The sequence below is a fragment of the Podarcis erhardii genome, assembly GCF_964252035.2.
Source record: "Podarcis erhardii genome assembly, chromosome: 11".
Lineage (NCBI taxonomy): Eukaryota > Metazoa > Chordata > Lepidosauria > Squamata > Lacertidae > Podarcis > Podarcis erhardii.
The window spans coordinates 24064466-24087412 of record NC_138501.1 but is presented as its reverse complement, the minus strand read 5'-3'; the positions used below and the strand labels follow the sequence as shown (position 1 = coordinate 24087412).

At 43.0% G+C, this 22947-nt stretch overlaps 1 long non-coding RNA gene across 1 annotated transcript in view; it reads left to right on the top strand.

The window, feature by feature from the left end:
• LOC309352268 overlaps positions 1-22947 on the top strand; it is a 45785-nt gene that overhangs the window by 1693 nt on the left and 21145 nt on the right. The gene's annotated exons all lie outside the window — the stretch shown is intronic.

Sequence of the window (22947 nt, the reverse complement as noted above, 5' to 3'; positions counted from 1 at the left end):
TACATGCTGGCACAAAGCTGCGATTTGCAATCCATTCTGCTTTAAGGTCTGCAATTCTCTGCATTAGGGTTTGTTTTTCTAACTCACAAGGGGGCAGCCTATGGGTCACATGCAGCCATTGGCCCAATTTAATGTGAGTGGCAAGGGGGTGGGAGGAAGAGATGCACAAGGGGCTTACCTCACCAACCTTTGGCTCTGTATCCATACACATCCATAATTTGACTGCGACCCAACCCAATAATGATTTCCGCCCCCACCCCATCAGTATGCAGCCCCCATCACATTGAGGGAATGCAGTCCTTAAAAAACAACAATGAAGATGGTCCACCTCTGTTCCAATTAAAAAGAAGAGGGGTGGTTAATGAGCCAAACCATCGGATGCAGGAATTTTGTAATGTGTAAAGCATATTTGTGAATAGAAACCTGTTTCCATTTGCAGAATGTTCTCATTAGCTTGGGGTTCAAGTGTAAGATGTGTTTCAGGGTGTGGGCTGTGTGTGAAAGAAGAAACCAGAAACTTAGTACAATGATGCATGAGAAAAGCAACACACATCTGAAAATAATATTGGGCAGGGGCTTCCTACGAATACTAGTAGATGGCCATTATATTCCTCCCCTCACCGCTGATTCAGTTCATGACACTTGAGCTAAGGGGATGCAATATCACCTTTACTTCTGACATTGATGACTTCACTGTGCTTCTCCCCACTGCAGTGTTATCTATCAACCAAACACGTCACTAAGAACAAGCAGAGTGTTCTTATACTGGCCATTAATTTAGCCATAATAGTTATGGAGCTCATATTAAAAACATGGCAGATGTCTCGCATTTAAATAATTACGTCTACTAATCATGTCTCTGGCACTTTTAATTTTCACATTGCAATCTGTCGTGTTTGCTCCCATTATAACCATGGCAGGTCAGCTCAAATTAGTCCTGTTTGATGGGAAACTAAGGGTGAATGATAGCGACTTGCTCAAGTCCATAAAGTCAAGCCCACTGAAGAGGAAGGACATGAATCATGATCCCCAAAGGCCACCCAGGCTCACTGAAGAATGGTGGCAGAGAGCCACTGCAAAAGTCTCAGGTGCTTGCAGACGGTTCTTAACTACCACACACACACACAAAATAAAAGAAGTTCCACCTGTCCATACAACAAGAAGCTTACCTGCTTAAAATACTGCTGGGCATTCTGTAGCATAAACACTGACAACCGGGAAACACTGGCCTGTGAGCGCTCCATTTGGAGAACAGCCTTTATCAAAGGTGTCATGGGTGTCAAGACAAAACAGAGAAATGTGCTAAGAGGAAAGCATGCTTGGCAAACCGTCACCATGATAAACTCCCATCCGAAAACCTATGCCTCCACTGTGGAAGGATGTGTGGATCCAGAATTGGCCTCCACAGTCACTTATGGACTCACTGTTAAGACCGTGTTCATGGAAGACAATCTTACCTGGCTACTAGTGATCACCAAAGGAAAAGAAGGGCATTCTGATGCTAGCAATGGTGTGTAGATACAGAAAAATATCTGCATGCATGAGGAACATCTGTCCCACAATAAAATTAAACACCCATCTGGAAGCTCCCAGAGAAAGACATTTTTATGTGGAATTTTTCCAGTTGTTCCCCTCCCCTCTGGTCTCCCAACCATGTTAATTTGCTGGGAATCACAAGTGGGGAGACTGCTGCTCCACTCTGGTCCTGCTTTCCACAGTATCACCACCCATATTAAAATCTCAGATCGGCTCTTTGCAACAGAATGCAGGTAGTAGAATTATGAAGTGGAAGGGTGGACTGTACCATTTTGGGATACAGACACACTTTGAATCATCCCATTTTATTTTATTTTTAAATGACAACTCTCTACATGGTACCTCAAGGAGAAGGCTTTAGCCTAGCCTGCTCCCAACTGCACTAGTTTTTACTTGTAGGAAGATCTTTATGTAGGAAAGCATTACAAATGTGACACGCACACGCACACATCTGTAGCCTGAAGTGGTACGGTCTCTTCTATTGCCTCAGGGTTTCCTTGCTCATCTCACTCTCTCTTCGTTCTGCTGCATGTGTAGACCAGGCCTTGGTGCGGTGCCTTAAGGGAGATTCCTTACCACCATCCCTTCGTCTACAGTAATCTGAATCTCCAGGGCGGCAAAAGCAAGCAAACAAATAGCAAACAAGAATCATGACCGCAAAACCAATACGTTGATTGCCTGTTTGGAAAGGAATTATGCACCTCAGGAAACACTGCTGCCTTTCTTTCCCCTTTTCAAACCAAAATGTACTGTCAACAGCAGGTACCTTGGCCTAAGGGCATTCATGAGTCAGAGATGCCGGCTGCCTCGAAAACATAACATGGAATATGGAGAGAGAACACACAGAGGAAGTTTCAAGGTGTTTTATTAAGCTATACTATAGCATCTCAGGAAAGGCAAGTTGTTTGCCAGACCTCACAGAAATAGTCACCTGTGCAGCAAACTATACCTAGTTGCCAGGTTACCAGAAAGAACGGGCAAGAAAAATCTGTTTAATCATGAAAGACTTGTCTAGAAATGCTATTCTGCAGCTGTTTAAAAGTTCTGTGGCTGCTATTCTGAGACATTAGCAGAGGTTGCCTCAGAAGTTGCTGCTTGTACATCCTCTTCTCTTTCCTAGTGCAAATGGGTATTATTAATGGAATTTGGTATCAGTCAGGGTGTAAATCTACAATGCATTTTCTGAGCTCAATCCAAAAGCAAAGGGTTTCTCTCTTGGAATGTACAGAGTGACTTTCTTACACAGATTTCAGCTCTGAGGGAATGACTTACAGGCAAGCCTGATATCCAGTCTCTTCCCCATTATTAAATACCCTGCTGGTAAAATGTGCATGCACTGATGAACAGACTACTTCCCACACCACCTGCATGGCTCCATCAGGGCTCTGTTGGCACTGGTTCAGGAAGCAATAACATGAGCCAAGTAACATGCTCCTTCACACATGACCTCTTCCCATTCTGGGATCTCCTGGTGCTGCTGCATGTGGACAATGTACACAAATGTATCAATGATCTGGATGGGGCTGGTTGCACATCCGATCAGTGCCATCTTGGAAAAAGAAGTTGTGGATTGGGTGTAAAAGACCATGAAATTTACCTGTTCTTTGGACTGTAATTTCTTCTCTTTGAACTTGAGTCTCCCTAGGCCTAGTCTGACACTCTAACCACTACATCACACTCCCTTTCATATACATTCCACAGTGGCATAGGATTACACTGAGGGTGGGGGAATGGTTTGGTGGGGATGTGCAAAGAGGGGGATGTAATCTGTGTATGCGTAAACTTGCGATGTGATATGGAGTGAAGGGGTTTTTTGTAGTGGTGGCTGTGTCCCATTAGTAAGGGATGACAAAGATTGTCTCACCACTTAACCAGGGGAGGAAAGTTTACCGCAACTAGTCTTCCTGAATACCTAGAGCTTGCTGCAGAAATACAAGGAGAGACTGTTTCCTATTTTTCTGCCACATGTATGGCAAAATATTGAAGTTCAAATTCCATCTCCCCCTGCTTTTAGTCCAGTGGTGCACTTCCCAGCTTTCCAAACTCCTTCCTGTGTGTAGCCTGCACACAGCATGTGGTTTTCAATTTGTAATTATTCTTGTTAATTTTTTGTTTGTTATTCCCTTGCCAGGCCTCCCTCGCTCATGTTTGTCTCATTTTAACTTGGCAGAGGCAGGATTCACCACAAATATTAAAATGCATGTGTACATGCCTTTCACAATTGCTGCTGGCTTCAATCACACTGCAAGAGACAGAAATTAAGATTAAATGAAGTCAGACAGACAGGACAGACTGTTAAAAAACCACAAAGTTCGGTTCACTAATATTTTACAGCACAAGTTGCTGTAACCTCCCAAGAAGTCATGATTAGAACATTTGTTCATCGTTCCCTCTTTTTGTATTCGCCTGCCAGTTCCTGAATCAGCTTTGCTGTATGAGAGCCTTAGTTGTTTGCACAGAGGCACATCTGCTGCCCCAACTGAAAAAATGAGGTTACCAAGGGCTAAACAAGATGGGATGGTAGTAAGAGCTGTCATCTCCTCTTGAGAGAAAAGGACTACATAGGTGAGAAGTGCTAAAAGCTTGTGCTTCCTTTTCCTCTCCCAGGTCGTGCTTAAAAGTTTGTGCTGTCTGCTCATTTCTCCAGTTTCCATAGAATCACAGAACTGTAGAACTGGAAGGTACCATGAGGGTAATCTAGTCCAACCCCCTATAATACCGTCTCCTCCTTTAAATTCCTGGGAGTTTACCTTAGTGAGGACCTCACTTGGAAAATCAGCATAACTCAGGCGGTCAGAAAGGCCCAACAGAGACTCCATTTCCTCAGGGTCTTGCGAAAGAATAATGTTAAACAACAATTGATGAACTCCTTTTACCGGTCACAATAGAAAGTGTCCTTTCATATTGTATCACAGTGTGGTATGCTGGCTTGACAGCCACGGACAGAAAGTCTCTACAGAGGGTGGTGAATACAGCACATGATATCATGGGCTGTCCCTTGAGTCTGCTAGATGACATTGCAAGGGATTGTTGCCTTAGGAGAGCAAGAAAAATTCTCAGGGATGATTCACACCCTGGCCAGCACCTCTTTAATCTTCTACCCTCGGGCAGGAGATATAGAAGTATAATCAGCCATACCAACTGGCTAAAAAATAGCTTCTATCCATGGGCTGTTAGGCTGTTGAACGGAAAATAACACAGCACAATTGACTTGCAAGGTGATGTGTTGTTCGATAAGAGATTGAGTGTTTGGGGGGGGGGGGCTCATTTAATTTCATTGTACACAGGTTGTACAATGACAATAAATGTATTATTATTATACAGGAATCTTTTGCCCAACCTGGGCTTGAACTCACAACCCTGAGATTAAGAGTCTCGTGTTCTACCAAACTGAGCTATCCCAGATTAAAGGTTCTTATATGAATTTACAAGACCCCTAGCAACTTGGGTCCAGAATATCTGATTCCTTACAACCCTGCCCAATCACTGATATATTTGGGGGAGTCTCTTTTGGTTACTCTTGGGTACCGAAGTGTATACAGGATAACCTTTCATGCATTTAATGACAATCGCCAATGGAAGTTTAGGTCATATGTGGGACATAAGTATACCTAAGTTGCTGCGTTTAGAGATCATATTCCAAACAGTGGTCGGGAGCTTGTGGGATTGGGTGCACAAAAATTGGTCAGATCATGGTTAGCACAAGCTGTCTCCCCTCCCCACATGTGGCCATCATGTCGTGAAGTGACTATAGGGAAAGGGGCAAGACAGAGTTAAAATTAAATTTGGGGAACCAGGATTCAAATGATGCTGACCAATGTTCCACATTTTACCTTTTTAAGGTGTGCTTGTATAATGTTTTACATGTACACATAAAAAAGCAACCAGAAACATGGTCTTGAATGCGAATTCCAGATCATCTGCATTTACTGTAAGTGTTACGGCAGCTAGCATTAAATACTCTGCTCACTAAATCAGATATCTGAGCTAATACTGAAAAGTTAGTAGGAAAATGGCCCAAGTTATGGTAAGGGGTGCTAAAATACTTGCTAGAGCAATACTGTCTACCCATTAGGTCTATCAGCTACCCAGCACATCATCAACATGATATTGTTTAATAGGATTTGGAAATGCAGGATAATCTATCTCCCAATATAACATTTGGAATGACTTAGTATTTCCACATGTTGAGTGGAGCCAGGGTTTAAAATCTGGTATCATGCTTGCACATAGCACCACCACTGCTGAGCAGCCAAATGACTATTTACAATTGTACTGCCTCAGATGGAAAGATTTTGGATAAATTGCTTGCCCTGCGTACAGACAGATGAGCAGTTTGGAACAAAAACAAAGAGCTGAGCCAACATGCTTGCTGGGAAACAGTGTTGCAAGCTAGAAATATCCAATACTACTTTTTCTACTGACATATACTGAGAAAATTTAGTTTATGCATTCTTCCAGTATCAGGATTCTGAAACTGTGAGAGAAGGATCTGTGGAAGATAGACCAGGCAATATGAAAAACAACTTTCCCAGACTCACAGTTTTTGCTGATATTACTTTTTATTGGGCAAAGAATTTATTGCTTTAAATCTTTTTTATTAATATATAATAAATCAATAAGATTTAACGTCACTGTGTCATGAAATATAACATCCTCCGCAATGTATTTAAAATAAAATATACAATTGAAAAAGGGGGAAATGGACATATCTATATCTTTCAAGTTCATGCCACTTTTCCCATGTGTTCGTTTATAAGCGTATTCCATCCCATTTCATCATTAATCTCTGCATTCACACCCATGTGCCTTTAAATATGTGTTTAAATGGTATTCTGAACATATTTTCTCACAATGTGTACATTTATAAATGTATTCTCTCTGAAAACCCGCATTTCAAAGTGTATTCTGTCTCAAAATACACATTTTAAAAATGCACGTTGACATAGCTTTTGAGCAAAGAACTGCATCACAAAATTCAAAGATGTGCATCACGGCAGACAGCTATGTCATTTTCCACCCTGTTTTCTGATCTGCACTGGCAAGGGAGGAGGAAAATGGGTGGGGGGTTTTTAGGGTGGAGGACTTTGTGTTACAACTTTTGCCACCTCCGGACTGGCATAGCTCAAGGGTTGCACCCTTAGAGAGTCCATAAATCCAGTGAATCCAATTATCAGCAGTGTCCTGCCCCTACTCCACTCCCAAAATGCCCTGTTCCTACCTTCCACTCTCAGTGGGAGAACCATTAGCAATACCTTCTCCCACCCACCCCAAAACTAGCAGTTGTCCAGTGCCATCACCATGGAGGAACAGAACTGCATTACTAATTATGCACTGTTGAATGAATTCCCTATTAGGCACTTGAGAGTGCTATTATTGGCACTGGATATTGTTAACTCGCTTATTGGTGTGTTTGACACTCATTTAACCATTCAGTATATCTTAAATAAACTGGATTTGTTGAACTTGCCATGCTATAATGTTGTAATCTGTCACAATTATGGTGATTGTCTTTAAATCACCTGTTCTGTTATCATCTTAGAGCACAATGCCTGTGCAGAAAATGCAGCATGCAGATAAATTAACTATGACTTCCAGATGTAGGAAATTGGAGTCAAACCCTGATTTATTTATGATTTGTGCAATTTCAAATTTCTGCTCAATTTCATTACAGTTTTTTGTTGATCAGTAATCCAGCCATCTTGGGTAATAAATAAACAAATAGTCATGGCCTCATTCAGAGGCTACTAGAAAGAGGAGAAATGCCAAGGGTCCTGGAAATTCCTAAATTGTCCTGAATCAGTCCCCACCAACTGGATGGAAAAACTGTACATTTAAAAGCTATTATTAAATAATTCTTAGCTGCTGTGGATTTTGAGAGGAAAAGCTACCTTCACTTTTATTATTGAATAAAACTAAGGCTAGGAATAAAACTAGGCTAAGAAAAAATACTGTAACACAACATCAGATGACAAAAGCATACATATAGGAAATAAATAAAATGGAATATAGGAAAAATAATAGTATATAATTTAACTGCAGCTATACACACAGCACCTGTCAGAAGCATGAGGATCTTATATATGGTCAAAAATGGCTACAGTCATTCATGAAATAGGTATAGCTAGGGACGGACCCACTCCAGTCAGATGATAAGCTAAGTTAGATGATAGATATTTAGTGGGTGGGCACTGTGAATCCATTAGCTTCAAAGCCTTCTGCGTGTGCACATTAATATTTTGAAGCAATTGTAGCAGCACAGATATGTTATGCAAGAGGCCGAAGGATGTCTGCACCATACTTCAGTTGTCTGAAGAAGAAAGCAAGATTTAAGAGTCTGTTGAAATGTTGAAATGTACAAACCACTTCTGCATAAAAGAAGGAAGGCAGAAATATAACAACTTGGAACTACATTAGTCTTCACTTATTGAGCTTTGGAAAAAACAAGCCCCATTCATCAGCTCAAGTGTCACATACTGTAGATTGTACTGCAACCTTTAATCTATTGTGATTTTTTCAGATTTGGCTGCTGATGTAGAATGATTTAATATGGCAAGATAATATATTATGACAATTTATGTCTTTGTTTACAAAGATAATTTTTGGTTTGTATAATATGACGTCTCTTTCTCTGTCCCTAACCCCTTCACCAATCTGTCTGGTAATGTTGGTATTTCACCAGTTGGCATAATACTTGAAAACTTGCTGCATTTATTGACTCAGTTCTGTACAACTCTCCATTTCTGTCCCTGTGCCAACAAGGGTGTGTGACACTGACCTGGAGATTCTGCACATGAGTGGCCTCATGAAAGTTTGGGGTTTCCAGATACTGTACTTGCTACATCACAGGTTTTCACATCAATGCTGGTGGTGGTGATGATTGTGATGATTTATATATTGTCCTTCATCACAAGATCTCAGGGCGGCTCACAAGATAAAAATACAGTGGTACCTTGCTTCCCGAATGGCTTGGCTCCTGAACAAATTGGCTCCCAAACACAGCAAACCTGGAAGTAAGAGTTCCAGTTTGTGAACGTTTTTCAGATGCTGAACGTGCGACATGGCTTCTGCGGCTTCTTATTGGGTTCAGGAAGCTCCTGCAGCCAATCAAAAGCTGCACCTTGGTTTTCAAATGGTTTCGGGAGTCGAACTGACTCTCGGAATGGATTAAGTTTGAGAACCAAGGTACCACTGCACAAGATAAAAGCATAAATTAAACAGAAACAGCAAAACAATACCACCACCACCCCCCTACAAACACAGGCTGTAGAATATTAATCAGTCAAAGTCCTGGTTAAAGAGGAATGTTTTTGCCTGGAGCCAAAAGAAGGTGCAAGGTGAGCCTCCCAGGAGTGAGCATTTCACAAACGAGGAGCCACTGTAGAAAAGGCCTGTTCTCATGTTGCCACTCTCCAGACCTCATGTGGAAGAGCCACACAGAGAAGGGCCTCAGATGATGAACACAGAGTCTGGGTCAGTTTATATGTGGAGAGGCAGTTCTTGAGGTATTTAATTCCTAGGAAGCTACAATTCACTGTGTCAAACCATTGCACCATCTCACCCAGGGGCTCTCCTAGGTTTCAGGCAGGAATCTTTCCAAGCCTTACACAGTGGTTGAACTTGGAGCTTTCAGTGTCCAGGGTATGGATGCTTCTACAAGTTAACTCTGGCCCTTCAGCTCTACGGATGACTTCAGAACCTTTCTACCACCTCAGTAGGCTCAGAATGTATTTTCCTGGTGACAGCCTTCTCGCACAATGGGGCCTTTCTTCCAGCTAAGTTTCAGATTAATATTAGTAATTTCATAAATGAATCACAAATTGGTTCCAAAGAAGTGGTTAGCAGATACCATTTATATAGAGGGGGCATATTGGGTTTGGCATATGTTTGCTGCTCTCTATCAACACACCTGAAAGTATTTAATGCTTTTTCTTCTCGGTGTGCCATATGCATCAACTCTAATTATTGCCGATAATTTGTCAGCTTTATTACAGCAAGAATTAATTATGCATCATAAATGTTTAACAATACAAATATGCCAAATGTATAAATAAATGTGGTTTTATTACCAGGCAATAAACATATAATGAAGAGTACGCAAATACATCAGTTCTTAATATACGAGTTCTGCCATTCCGTAATGACATCAAATGCAATAAAGCTATCAAAGAGCTCAAAATCTTAAAGTATAATAAGGCTTGACCAAAATATTTACGACACTTGCAGCTTCATTTTTGTCCTGGATAATAGAGGTTTATGTTTTCTGTCCAATCTCTGCTCTAATCAGATTTTAATCATATGAACTAATCTGAAGATTCACCAGGCATTTCTTTCCTATGATGGGATGTTCTGTGGGTCTGCCATAAAACATACATTTTGTTTGACGTTATCTTGTGTTATTAATATCCACAAATCTGCCTTCAGCAGTCTGTTTCAAACCCCAAAGACTGAAGGGCAATAAATATACATCGTTTTCTTTATCGGTCAGCTTAATTACAAATAGATGCATGATCTGATCTTTGGTTTACAGACAAACCCTTTGCTAAAAGCACAGAAATGCTTTTATTTAAATGCTTTAAGAGCAGTAAACTGGACCAGAGTGGGGGCAGGACCTTTAGACAGCAAAGGTATGAAAAGATTAATGAAGGCAGACAAGGAGATCGAAAAAAGGCTAAGGAAGGGAACACAAATGAGAAATGGTCTAGTTCAGATTTTTAAAAAATGGTTTTCAACTATGTGAGCCTCAAGATCATGCACACACCCGCTTCATGTAACAAAGACTGGAAGTATCTGCACCAGGTTTTAAGCTGACCAATGTTTCCCATGATGTCAAAACTCTGGGAACTGTATCTTATTTAAACTATAGTTTCATGACAAGCCAAGATCTGAAAGAATTGTGTGATGTTGGCTAGGTCTCATTAACCATGTTTTAACCCAGGCTGGATAACCATTTTTTCAACGTGAGGGATTCATTATCACCATTGAAAGACACATTCTAGCCTGGCAAAGGCACCTGAAGAGGGTATGGAACTGTATGGGGATGGGTGTGACCCGGGGAGACTCCTACAGCCCAGGTGGCGCAGTCTAGAGGGCTGCATTTGGCCCTCAGGTCCAAGGTTCTGTTCTTCTGATTTAAATGCAGAATAATTTACTTGGAAGGGCCTCGAGTATGGCATTCCACCCACAGGCATGCCATCCTTGGGCAAGCGGGTACTTTCAGAAGTTCCATGGGTGCCGATCACAAAACGGCTTTGCATTAAAGGCTGTCATGGGGTGTGCTGCAGAACACAAAATGGCTGCTACATCTAGAAGAACAGAAAAAGAGACAGGGCCACAAAATGGTGCAAGTGTGCCTTCCTTCAGCTCCCCAACTGACTCCTGCACTCACTCACAGAGAGAAGCTATTTGCATCTCTCTTCAGTTTAGAAGGGAAGGAATGGTGGGTGTCCAATCCTGGTATCCAATGAAATGGAGAGGGGTGTGTGTGTGTGTGTGTGTGTGTGTGTGTTGGGTGCTGGGGGACGGGTTGTTCAAAGTAGGAAGGCTGAGCCAGTGGAAACAGGAATTGAGCAGGAAGAGCAAACACTGTCCTTTGCATTGCGGATTTTTGAGGTGATATTTCCTCAGACCTTTTGCCAGCACCATAGTGCAGACACACCAATGCCTGCAAGTGCTATATTAGCAACCCCTGTACACAGCAAGTGAGCCAAAAGCTCACAGGTTGTTGGTTAAAAGCCACCCTGTGCTTTACTTAAGTTTTTTAAGCAGTTACAGATAGGTAGCCGTGTTGGTCTGCCATAGTCAAAACAAAAAAATTCCTTCCAGTAGCACCTTAAAGACCAACTAAGTCAGTTCTTGGTATGAGCTTTCGTGTGCATGCACACTTCTTCAGATACGTATCTGAAGAAGTGTGCATGCACACGAAAGCTCATACCAAGAACTGACTTAGTTGGTCTTTAAGGTGCTACTGGAAGGAATTTTTTTTTTTTTAAGCAGGCAACTGACTAATTCTTGCCAAATCCCTGTACTCCGTTACCTATTTTGATATAGCGTGTTCTCCTTCATTGAGAGCACGTATTGCGGTGGGGGCTAACAAGATACCCACTGTTGCTGGGCAGGAAAAGAGTTTGGCCACCATTATCATTGAGCTTCCTGTTGCTGGGGAGATTTAAATGTTGCCATTTCGTGACTTGACAGCCATAGCCTTTAAATACCCTGTGCGCAGCTTTGAGCTTCCTCTTTTCGCTGCACGCATCAGATCACCTGCACTCCCTCCCTATTTTCATGTTGTTCGCTTGACCTTGCTATGCCTGTCATGGGGTCGTCTGCTTTGGGGGCAGGGGCCCGGTAGGAATTTTGTCCATTTGGCTGATTGGCTGGTGCCATTTGGTTTTTGCCTACTGTGTAGCAAATCGTCACAACTTGTAAGGTTTGCGGTTAGGCATTGGTTTGGGAATTGGTTGGTGAAGGGGTATGGATTGGCTGTGCCTGCCCCTCCAAAATGCTGCTGCTGCAAGGGTTTTCTGTTAAAGGAACCCAGGGGCTCGCCATGCTTTTGTCTGAACCCCTGTCAAGGGGCTAGGGCCACACAAGAGCCCCTGGGAGCATTTGGGGAGAGGTGAGGCATGGTACCCAGTCCCATCTCTCTCCCCAAAAATGTTTTCTCTTTTTGACTTTGCGGGCGTGTGAATGTCGGTCTGTCCCCGTGTGGGGTCAGATAGTCGCAACCAATGCCTAAGCAACCACTCACATTGCTTGTAATTTTAATAAAGTTGTGGCCAAAATTATGCCAAAAACCTTAAACTAAAAATCATGTGTTAATTGTGTTTTATTGGGGGGTGTCTTGGGGAACTCGACACACAACACATACCATGTTTCATTGTGATACAAGAGCTCTTTAAAACAACGTCCACACTGTTTGTTGAATGAGATGTCTAGAATCATAAACAGGCTATAGATTTTAGCATGAAGCCAATGGCACAAAGCAGAAACATAAAAAAAAACACCTTAGTTTCATTGGTATGCATTTACCACAGTCTTGCTGGCTTGCATTCTATCCTCCAGTCAACTACAGAGGAGGTGATTGTGGGTAGAAATCAGAATGCAGAGATTGCATACTGATTAAGGTTTCCATATGATAGCATCTTATTGAAGAGGGAGTGTGAGAATCCAGGGAGTGATTTTAATGCAAATCATTAGACTCTTGATATTTTATTTATCATACACTTCCAGCCAAGCAGAGGGGCTGGGGGTTTACATCTGTTCAGGCTGCATTCTAACACTTGATGGAGCAAATTTGCCTGAATGTGAAGTTTCTTCACAAAGTTCCAAGGGATGTGATTATTAGCCATTAATGAAATTAAGATTCTGCACAAAGCTTTTTGTTCAAATCATGATAATGAAAGCACGTTACTTACGAATAAAAGAATTATCCCTTGTTCAGCTGGTTTGAATGTGCCAACTCTAATGTTTTATGGGGAGGAACCAAGGATAGCTTGGGGCATTGACCTACATATCCCTGTTGGTTAATTTATTTGTTCACATCTATTATCTATTACTAGACATCCACTGAGATCAGTACATCTGATATTAAAAATGTTGCACAATGCCAACGTCTGATAAACAATTATTTGGCTTTCAAATTGCTTTTCAAAGCCATCTCACAAAACAAAATTCCATAGGAGGAACCTTTGAATGGCTTGGCCAACTATGCAGTAACTTTTATCAGCTTCCTTGCAATGCTCATTGGTGGGGAACTGAATGGGTATTCACTGCACTTTTCCTTAAGATGTCCCTTTTTCATATTGAAGAAATGCTGGAGGGTATGGCGTTATCCTTGTGGGAGGCAGTGGAAGATAGGAGTGCCTGGCGTGCTCTGGTCCATGGGGTCATGAAGAGTCGGACATGACTAAACAACTAAACAACAACAACAACATGGCGTTATCCTACCCCTGAGCCGTTTGAAGGCAATCCTGTATAGGGAATTTTTTTATGTTTAATGTTTTATTATGTTTTTATATATGTTGGAAGCTGCCCAGATTGCATAGGGCAACCCAGTAAGGTGTGTGGGGTATAAATAGTAAAATTATCATGGGATGTCCCTATTTTCATTGGGGAAACTTTGGAAGGTATCTCCCTGGCTCGAGGGCCCCATAACTCCACATCCTACAATATTTCATCTGATGAAAATAGAGACGTCCTAAGGAAAAGCGAGACATTCTGAGATCAAATCAGAAACCAGGACTGCTTCTGTAAATCTAGAAAATAGGGACACTGGGAGGGTCTGCTGCTCCAGACCATCACCCCTGATTAGGGGCAGAGGTCCTTCAGATCAGAGGCAGGCTAGGGCTCCCCAGACATCCCCTGTGTGGAAAAAGAAGACCTCTAAAGGTCCAGCGAAGCATTGCCTCCCTAGACAAATCTGTACTTCAGGGTAAATCAGGCTGGGGAAAAGGAGAGGGTAGGATAGGAGAAGGTTCAGGATAGGGCTGCCATACGTCCAGATTTTTCCAGACATTGCCAGGATTTCAAAGGCGAAATTGATGTCCAGGGGGAATTTCTGAAATGTGTCTTTGTCAATCGAAAAATCGCGGGGTTTTTGGCGTCAACAACTTTTGGGGTGTTCTTGTTTTTACTTGTTGAAATATGGCAACCCTAGTGCAGGAGAGCATGGCAGCTCACCTCTGTCTTCCTCAGCTGAGCTCACTCTTTCTCAGCCTTAAGGGCTTGCTCCACCATTGCTGGAGGGGAGGAGTGCCAAATTTTGTCTTCACCCAGGGCACCATATTGCCTAAGTCTGTCCGTGTTGTAAGGAAAGAGGCAGTCTTTCGGATATTTGAGGCCTAAGTCATTGAGGGCCCTAAACACCAACGTTTGAATTGAATTGGGTCTATAAACAAACTGGCAACCAGTGCAGCTGTTTTGAAACAGGGGTTATAAGATTTCTAAATGGAACCCCAGCCTGAAAATGGCATTCTGGGCCAGCTGAAGTTGGCCCAGTTCGAGGGCAGCCTTACACAGAGCCCGTTGCAATAATACAGTCTGGAAGCTACCAGAGCGTGGAGTGCTGTGGCCAAGTCATCTCCGAATGCCTTTACACTCTCAAGCAAATGCCTTTCAAATCTCTTCCTGTAATCATGATTCGATACAGCCCATGTTGAAGTTTTATCAAACCATGCCATCATGTGAACGAAACAGATGGATGGCTGAGAAATGGGCATGGGAACTGAGTGGGGTGTTGAAAGTCTCCGGCTTCACATATTTATAATATCAACTTCAAAATCGTTTACAGCATTGCAATGCACACCACAGCTGCCAAATTCATGAATTAATGTAGCATATATTTGCAGCTGGATGGCATGAATCTATTCAAATATTCACCACAAGCTGTACACATTCGCAGCACATAAGGATTTATAACTTGCTCAGAGAACTCCCCGGGCATGGCATTATCAGATGGGAAGACACTAATATTTACTAGTTTTTAGGCTGCAGTCCTTTACACATTTTCCAAGCAAGTTCCACTGAACATACTTGGATTTATTTCAAAGTCTATATGTATAGGATTGCCTTGAAATTGTGGCACTTCCAATATCCCAGACACAAGCTCCATTACAGTGGTACCTCAGGTTAAGTACTTAATTCGTTCCGGAGGTCCATTCTTAACCCGAAACTGTTCTTAACCTGAAGCACGACTTTAGCTAATGGGGCCTCCCACTTCTACTGCGCCACCAGAGCCCGATTTCTGTTCTTAACCTGAAGCAAAGTTCTTAACCTGAATCACTATTTCTGGGTTAGCGGAGTGTGTAACCTGAAGCACATGTAACCTGAAGTGCATGTAACCCGAGGTACCACTGTACTTTTAATGCAGCATGCACAAAGATCGACGCAGTTCAACCTCTTGATCTGCATAGACTTAAACATACTTAGCTCTATACAAGATCATGGTGAGAAGTATATTTTGGGCCTTTGTGCTTCATCCCAAACTTGTTAGGATTCTGGGGTAAGTGGATTTGTCCAATATTTCTCACCACACAAGTCCCAAGTGTCAGAGATCTCCAACATGTGTTGGATCTAGCAGCATTTGATACCTCTCTTCCAATAACCATAAATCTGGCTGTTAACCAGAAGGTTGGTGGTTCAAGCCCACCCAGGGACAGCTGTGGGCAGGATTCCTGCATTGCAGGGGGTTGGACTAGATGGCCCTCAGGGTCTCTTCCAGCTCTACAGTTCTGTGATATTGATCCTCCTTGCTGACGGCAGTAAGTTTTAATCGTTTTATTGTTAGTTATTGAAGTTTTCAAAACTCAACATAATCGAACACAAGTGCGGCCACATACAGAATCACAGGGCATTACTGGCCTTGTTGATATATTGATACATTGTATATCTTTTAAAAAAATCCTTGTAGGTATAACAGGGGTATTACCATGCTGTTCTGATAAAATAGTCTAATAATAATAATAATAATAATAATAATAATAATAATAATAATAATAAATGCCACCCATCTGACTGCTTTGCCCCAGCCACTGTGGGTGGCTCCCAACAAAATATTAAAAACACAATAAAGCCTCAAACATTTAAATAATTCCCTTTAAAAGGCTGCCTTCAGGTGTTTTTTTTAAAGTAGTAATAATCATTTCACAGTCATATAGTGCAAATCCTTGTATATGTTGTGTGTTTCTTTTCTTTAAGGTTTTGGGTGTGCTTTCCACTTAAGGCAATTTGTCATCATTTGGCACAGGAATATTCCAAATCAGCACCCTTTCCAGTAACAAGTGACCGTGATTCTCACTACTACTAGCATATGAGCATGTTGCAATTGTTTTTCATTTGGTTTGTAAGCAATACAAAAGCCCCTTTAAGAGATGAGCTCTCCGAGATGATATGCTCTTATCTCTCCTGCAGCAATGTGTTCTGCATAATTTCCTTTCGGCTCCCATGTCTCACATTATTTACACATTTGGATTTTTCCCTTCTCCCCCCACCCCCCGCAATTGCCCTACCCTAAAAACATGAGCTACTATTTTGTCACCACCTGGAGAGAGAAAACAACCCCTCCTGTATCCTCTGAAGAGATCGTGCAAATGACATGTGTTACTGGGATGACCTAGCTAAAGACTTCAAATGCATTCAAGAGTAGATAGACTGGCCAATCCAGTGTGTCTAACTGTCAAAACAATCTTTTAGCCCCAGCTGCAGAGCTGGGTGTGACCGTGACTTTAGGGAAATCTAGGTGGGACACTGGATCTTGCCCAGACAGGAATCCTTTTGTGAAACCACAGCACAATCCCATTTCAACAAAGGCAGTCATGAGCATATCAGTGCCAGAAGCTCTGAAAAGTGTGAATTAAGTTATTGTTCTTGTGTGTGTGTTTAGTATAGCTGCTAATGTTCTGAATATTAAATATGGAGCAAGGTGCACACCGATGCTTTTGAATAAATGTAAAGAAGAAGAACAATATTTGCATGTGCCGGAAATATATTTGTGGTTCGAGGACCCGACCCCCGCGAAGTAAAATGAAGACACAGGGACACGTGATATAAGGTTAATGGGCTAGAAAAGGCCACAACTTTATTGATTACAGCAATGAAAAGGTATTGGCTTAGGCATTGGATCGTGAAACAAGTGGGTTTATTCACCAGGGGTTCATCACCTGTTGATGCTAATCCAACTATAGGCTCACCCCTGATGTCACCGAGGGTCGTGCCATGGCCTCCCGCCAAGCAGGCTTTGGACGGAATACACGACTGCCAGATTCCTTTAACGGAATACCCCTAGAAATTGAAGGCATAGGCGATGGCCACACCTAGCACTTCGACACACCACAACACAACCGGACACTGAGGCCTTCTCCAAGAGGCTTTTGGAGGTTCCCTCACTGTGAGAAGTGAAGTTACAGAGAACCAGGCAGAATGCCTTCTCGGCCATGGGCCCCTCCCATTGGATGTCAAGGAGATAAAGAACTACACAACTTTTAGAAGACATCTGAAGGCCGCCCTGTATCAGAAAGTTTTTAATGTGTGGTGTTTTATTATGTTTTTATACGTGTTAGAAACTGCCCAGATGGGCAGGGTATGAAGAATAAAATTATAATTATTGTTGTTGTAACATAAGGAGAGCCAAAGATCCCACTTCCTCCCTCCCTCTTGAGGTAAAAAGGCTTTTGCCACACCCCTTAGCACCCTCTCCCTTGGACAGGAGTGCTTTCCTGGGATCCAGAGACAGCATCCAACGTGCTTGCCCCACCCTGGAGGTCAGCACAACTTGCCTTTCTCTGGGACCACACCTTTCAACTTATTGCAACCAGTGTACATGTCCCTCTCAGGAAACCAGCGCAGCCAGGTTTTCTCTGACAAGCCCACACTTGCACATAGAATCACAGAATGGTAGAGTTGGAAGCAACCCTGAGGGTCATCTAGTCCAACACCCTGCAATTCAGGAATGGGAGCTGTCCCCATACAGGGATCAAACCTGCCACCTTGGTGTTATCAGCAGCATGCTGTAACTAACTGAGCTATCCAGGCTGACACAGGAACATAGTATGGACCAAGTCACTGGATCCCTTTGACCCCCTAGAGTTGGCACGTCTGTCAGTATCTGCTGGTTGGTGCCCTGAGGTCAGTGGAGGAAGCCTTGGACAGTAATCTACTGATGATTTCCACCAGGACAAAGATTTCTGCTTGTGCAAAAGGGATTCCTCACTTCTCCCCCTGCACCAACCCCAAATCTGTTCCAGAGGCCTGGGAGCCATTTCCAGGCTGTTTCCATTCTATTTCCCTTTCTGACCTAATTCAGTATTTTCCTCTCTGCCTCTCAACTTTTCCCCTTTTTAAAGGGAAATTCCCTTATTCCAAATAGTATTCCTTGCAAGAAAATGGAAAAGTTGACAGCTATGCTCTTAGAGCTTTTCCCTACTTTTTATTTTTACTGATTTTGCTGATACCTCCTTCTTGTACATGGATGTCGTGGTTTTGGATACATAATGGCAGTCGGAAGTTTGCAAATAGAGCATAAAACGAGAAGTATTACTTAATTAACTAATTAGTTATAGACCATACTTTTTATAAAAAATAGAGCAACATACGAAATTAGAGTAACTTTGATTAAAAAAAACAGTGAAAACTACAAAGCATTACTCCCAATATATTAATTATTGTTCCTAAATGGAAATCGTAAGTATGTTTTGTGATCTTACAAAGAACTCTCTACTTTTTAACCTTCCTTTTCAGACATGCATGAACAATTATCTCCTGCCTAAATTATATTATTTGCAAATTTTAGTAGCACATCAACAATAAACAAATTACTCCCTCATTTATATCTCTCATTAGTGTTTCCACCTCAAAAAGAAATATATTGAAATTCTGGAGTTCAAGCAGTTGTAAAGGGAAGCTTGAATAGAACAGCTTACCAAAATCTGTCAGCAGTTGAAAAACTTCCAGGCCTCTTTTCTTTGAAATAATCTGGCTCTCATTTTCTAATGAGAACAGCATTCCCATCGGAGCCTCGTTGATGCAAATCTGTCAATTTAAAGTCTTGGAGCTATAGTGACAACAGAATCAACAAACAGCAAGTTGATACGGAGAAAGAAAATACACCTGTTTTACACTTGCCATGATAAACTGCTCAGTTGTTCGAGGGTTGACAGGTTATTTCTGATTATAGCATGGGGGGTGGACTGGAAAAAATGGGGTGCACACAAAAATACCAGTGCTAAGAGCTGTCAAAGCCTCCAATTACAGAATCACATTCAGGGGCTTGGAATGCAACCTTTCTAAAACAAATGAGTTGAGAAATAAATTCAGTTGTTTGTAGAGAAGCAAAGGGTTGCTTTCTATTAGGGATGTGTGCACCGACCACAAGTTTCCATTTAGAGTCTGATTGGGGCCTTCTGTTCTGCTCCAAAGTGCTCCAGAGGCTGCCTGGTTCACCTTGGAGTTCAAATCTGAACCGTGATTTAGAAAAAGCAGTTTCACGCCTCCTCCAATCACTATTAAAGGTAAAGGGACCCCTGACCATTAGGTCCAGTCATGACCGACTCTGGGGTTGCGGCACTCATCTTGCTTTATTGGCCAAGGGAACCGGCGTACAGCTTCCGGGTCATGTGGCCAGCATGACTAAGCTGCTTCTGGCGAACCAGAGCAGCACACGGAAACACCGTTTACCTTCCCGCTGGAGTGGTACCTATTCATCTACTTGCACTTTGACATGCTTTCAAACTGCTAGGTTGGCAGGAGCAGGGACCGATCAACGGGAGCTCACCCTGTCACGGGGATTCGAACCGCCAACCTTCTGATCGGCAAGTCCTAGGCTCTGTGGTTTAACCCACAGCGCCACCCACGTCCCTTCCAATCACTATTATGGGGAAATAAAAAACAGCCCCCCCCCCTTTTTGACAGAATTGGACATCTGCAGACACCATAGCCTTGCCTGGATGGATAACACCTGACATATTCCAGTCAAATAGGTCCAAGGTACCATTATTCTTTCACTTCTTCAAAAAGGAATTGTCTTTAAATAAAAATAAAAATACTGATTCTTGGGAGACACCACTTTCTACGTCTGTCCATTGGAGAACTGTCTTATTATTCCTGCTCTCTGTGTCCTGCTTCTTAACCAGTTAATAATCCATAATAGGACCTCTCCTCTTATCCTATGACTACTAAGCTTACTCATGAATCTTGGCAAGTGACTTTATCAAAAGATTGAGGTTGAATCCTGACAAGACAGAAGTACTGTTTTGGGGAGATAGGAGGCGGGCGGGTGTGGAGGATTCCCTGGTCCTGAATGGGGTAACTGTGCCCCTGAAGGACCAGGTGCGCAGCCTGGGAGTCATTTTGGACTCACAGCTGTCCATGGAGGCACAGGTCAAATCTGTGTCCAGGGCAGCTGTTTACCAGCTCCATCTGGTAGGCTGAGACCCTATCTACCTGCGGACTGTCTCGCCAGAGTGGTGCATGCTCTGGTTATCTCCCGCTTGGACTACTGCAATGCACTCTACATGGGGCTACCTTTGAAGGTGACTCGGAAACTACAACTAATCCAGAATGCGGCAGCTAGACTGGTGACTAGGGGCGGCCGCCGAGACCATATAACACCGGTCTTGAAAGACCTACATTGGCTCCCAGTACGTTTCCGAGCACAATTCAAAGTGTTGGTGCTGACCTTTAAAGCCCTAAACGGCCTCGGTCCAGTATACCTGAAGGAGCATCTCCACCCCCATCATTCTGCCCGGACGCTGAGGTCCAGCGCCGAGGGCCTTCTGGCGGTTTCCTCATTGCGAGAAGCAAAGCTACATGGAACCAGACAGAGGGCCTTCTCGGTAGTGGCGCCCGCCCTGTGGAATGCCCTTCCAGCAGATGTCAAAGCGATAAACAACTACCTGACATTCAGAAGACATCTTAAGGCAGCCCTGTTCAGGGAAGTTTTTAACGTGTGATAATTTTTGGTTTCTATGGAAGCTGCCCAGAGTGGCTGGGGAGGCCCAGCCAGATGGGCGGGGTATAAATAATAAATTATTATTATTATTATTATTATTGTGAGAAGCAGGGCATTTTTTCCAGCTGGAACTCAGTTCTGGCACCTCTCAGGCACCATTGCCATTGTTAGAGAACAAGGGAGGTGTTCGTGGTGAATTCCAGCACCTCCTTTTCGAGAAAAATAGCTTTCGTAGATTTTCACGGGTACAGGAATGCAGGTTTTGGTGTCCTCAGGTGTCTTCCCGTGTAAAAGTTGGGGTGTCTAGGCGACGTTTCGACGAGGTCTCACTCGTCATCTTCAGGCTGGTGCTTTCGGCTTCTTGTTACTGGAACAGAGCAGGATCTCAGTGTTTGAGTTCCTATAAATACTGTAGAGGGGGTGTGGTGTATAGCCTCCAATGTTCTGGGCAGAGAGGAAGTTCCCAGGTTAGTGTGCCTTTTCTTCTTTTGTTCCTTAATTACTTGAGAGATATCTTGAGTGATTTCTTGAGTGATATCCTGAGTACCACTTAGGTGGGTCATTAGGTGTGGATTAGTTGTTAAAGTCTTTGTTGTTAAAGTCTTCTTAGCCAATCCATGGTGGCACCTCCGGATGCTGCACCCCCCTGCAATCCCTACACAGATCTGGCTGACACAAGCCACAAAACCACAGCTCGCCCCTATACACGAAGCCAAGCCAGAGCACAACTAAGTACAGTACAGCCATCTTCTCAGGAAAACTCTTCACAAAGTTCAAGAGGTCAAGACACAAAGACTTTAACAACTAATCCACACCTAATGACCCACCTAAGTGGTACTCAGGATATCACTCAAGAAATCACTCAAGATATCTCTCAAGTAATTAAGGAACAAAAGAAGAAAAGGCACACTAACCTGGGAACTTCCTCTCTGCCCAGAACATTGGAGGCTATACACCACACCCCCTCTACAGTATTTATAGGAACTCAAACACTGAGATCCTGCTCTGTTCCAGTAACAAGAAGCCGAAAGCACCAGCCTGAAGATGACGAGTGAGACCTCGTCGAAACGTCGCCTAGACACCCCAACTTTTACACGGGAAGACACCCGAGGACACCAAAACCTGCATATATATACATAATGTATACATTTTCCAGCACCGTGCCACATATGAATGTAGAGTGGTACCTTGGTTCTTGAATGGCATGGCTCACGAACAAATCGGCTCCTGAATGCTGCAAACCCGGAAGTGAGTGTTGTGGTTTGCGGACGTTTTTCAGAAGCCAAACATCCGATGCAGCTTCTGATTGAGTGCAGGAAGCTCCAGCAGTCAATCGGAAGCCACACCTTGGTTTCCGAGTGGTTTGGGGAGTCTAATGGACTCCTGGAATGGATTAAGTTTGAGAACCAAGGTACCACTGTAATGCCATTAGGAAGCAATCCACACTCAATATCTGCTGGGGTAAAGAGGGCTTGGTATAGGTAGACATCTGGTTGAACAAGCTGAGCCTGGGCTGAAGTAGAGGCAGAACCACGCCAGCTGACATCCTCCAGCCTGTCCTGAAAAAGGACATCCCAGGGACATGACAGGTGGGAGAGGACAAGCGGAGACTTACCCCTGTTCCAAACTCCTTTCAGCTTGGTCACAAGACCTTGCAATCCAGCAGAAGTTACACTAGCAAATGTTGTGTGAGTCAACCACTGTTATAAAGATTTGTTTTCCATCTGCTAGACATAGGGCAACTCAGCCAGCCACCTCCTGACAGGCCTTTGGAATATGTAGATGTAAGTTACACCGTCCCAATTTACCCCAGTATAAATGATTCTGGCTTCCTACAGTTTGGGATCGCTCTGACAAACCTTCATCTGATATGCCAAAGGTTAACGATAAAAGACTCCCTATAACTGGAAGCGCTTTCATCCAAACCGAAACCAATTACTAATCACCAACGCATACTAGCATGCCTA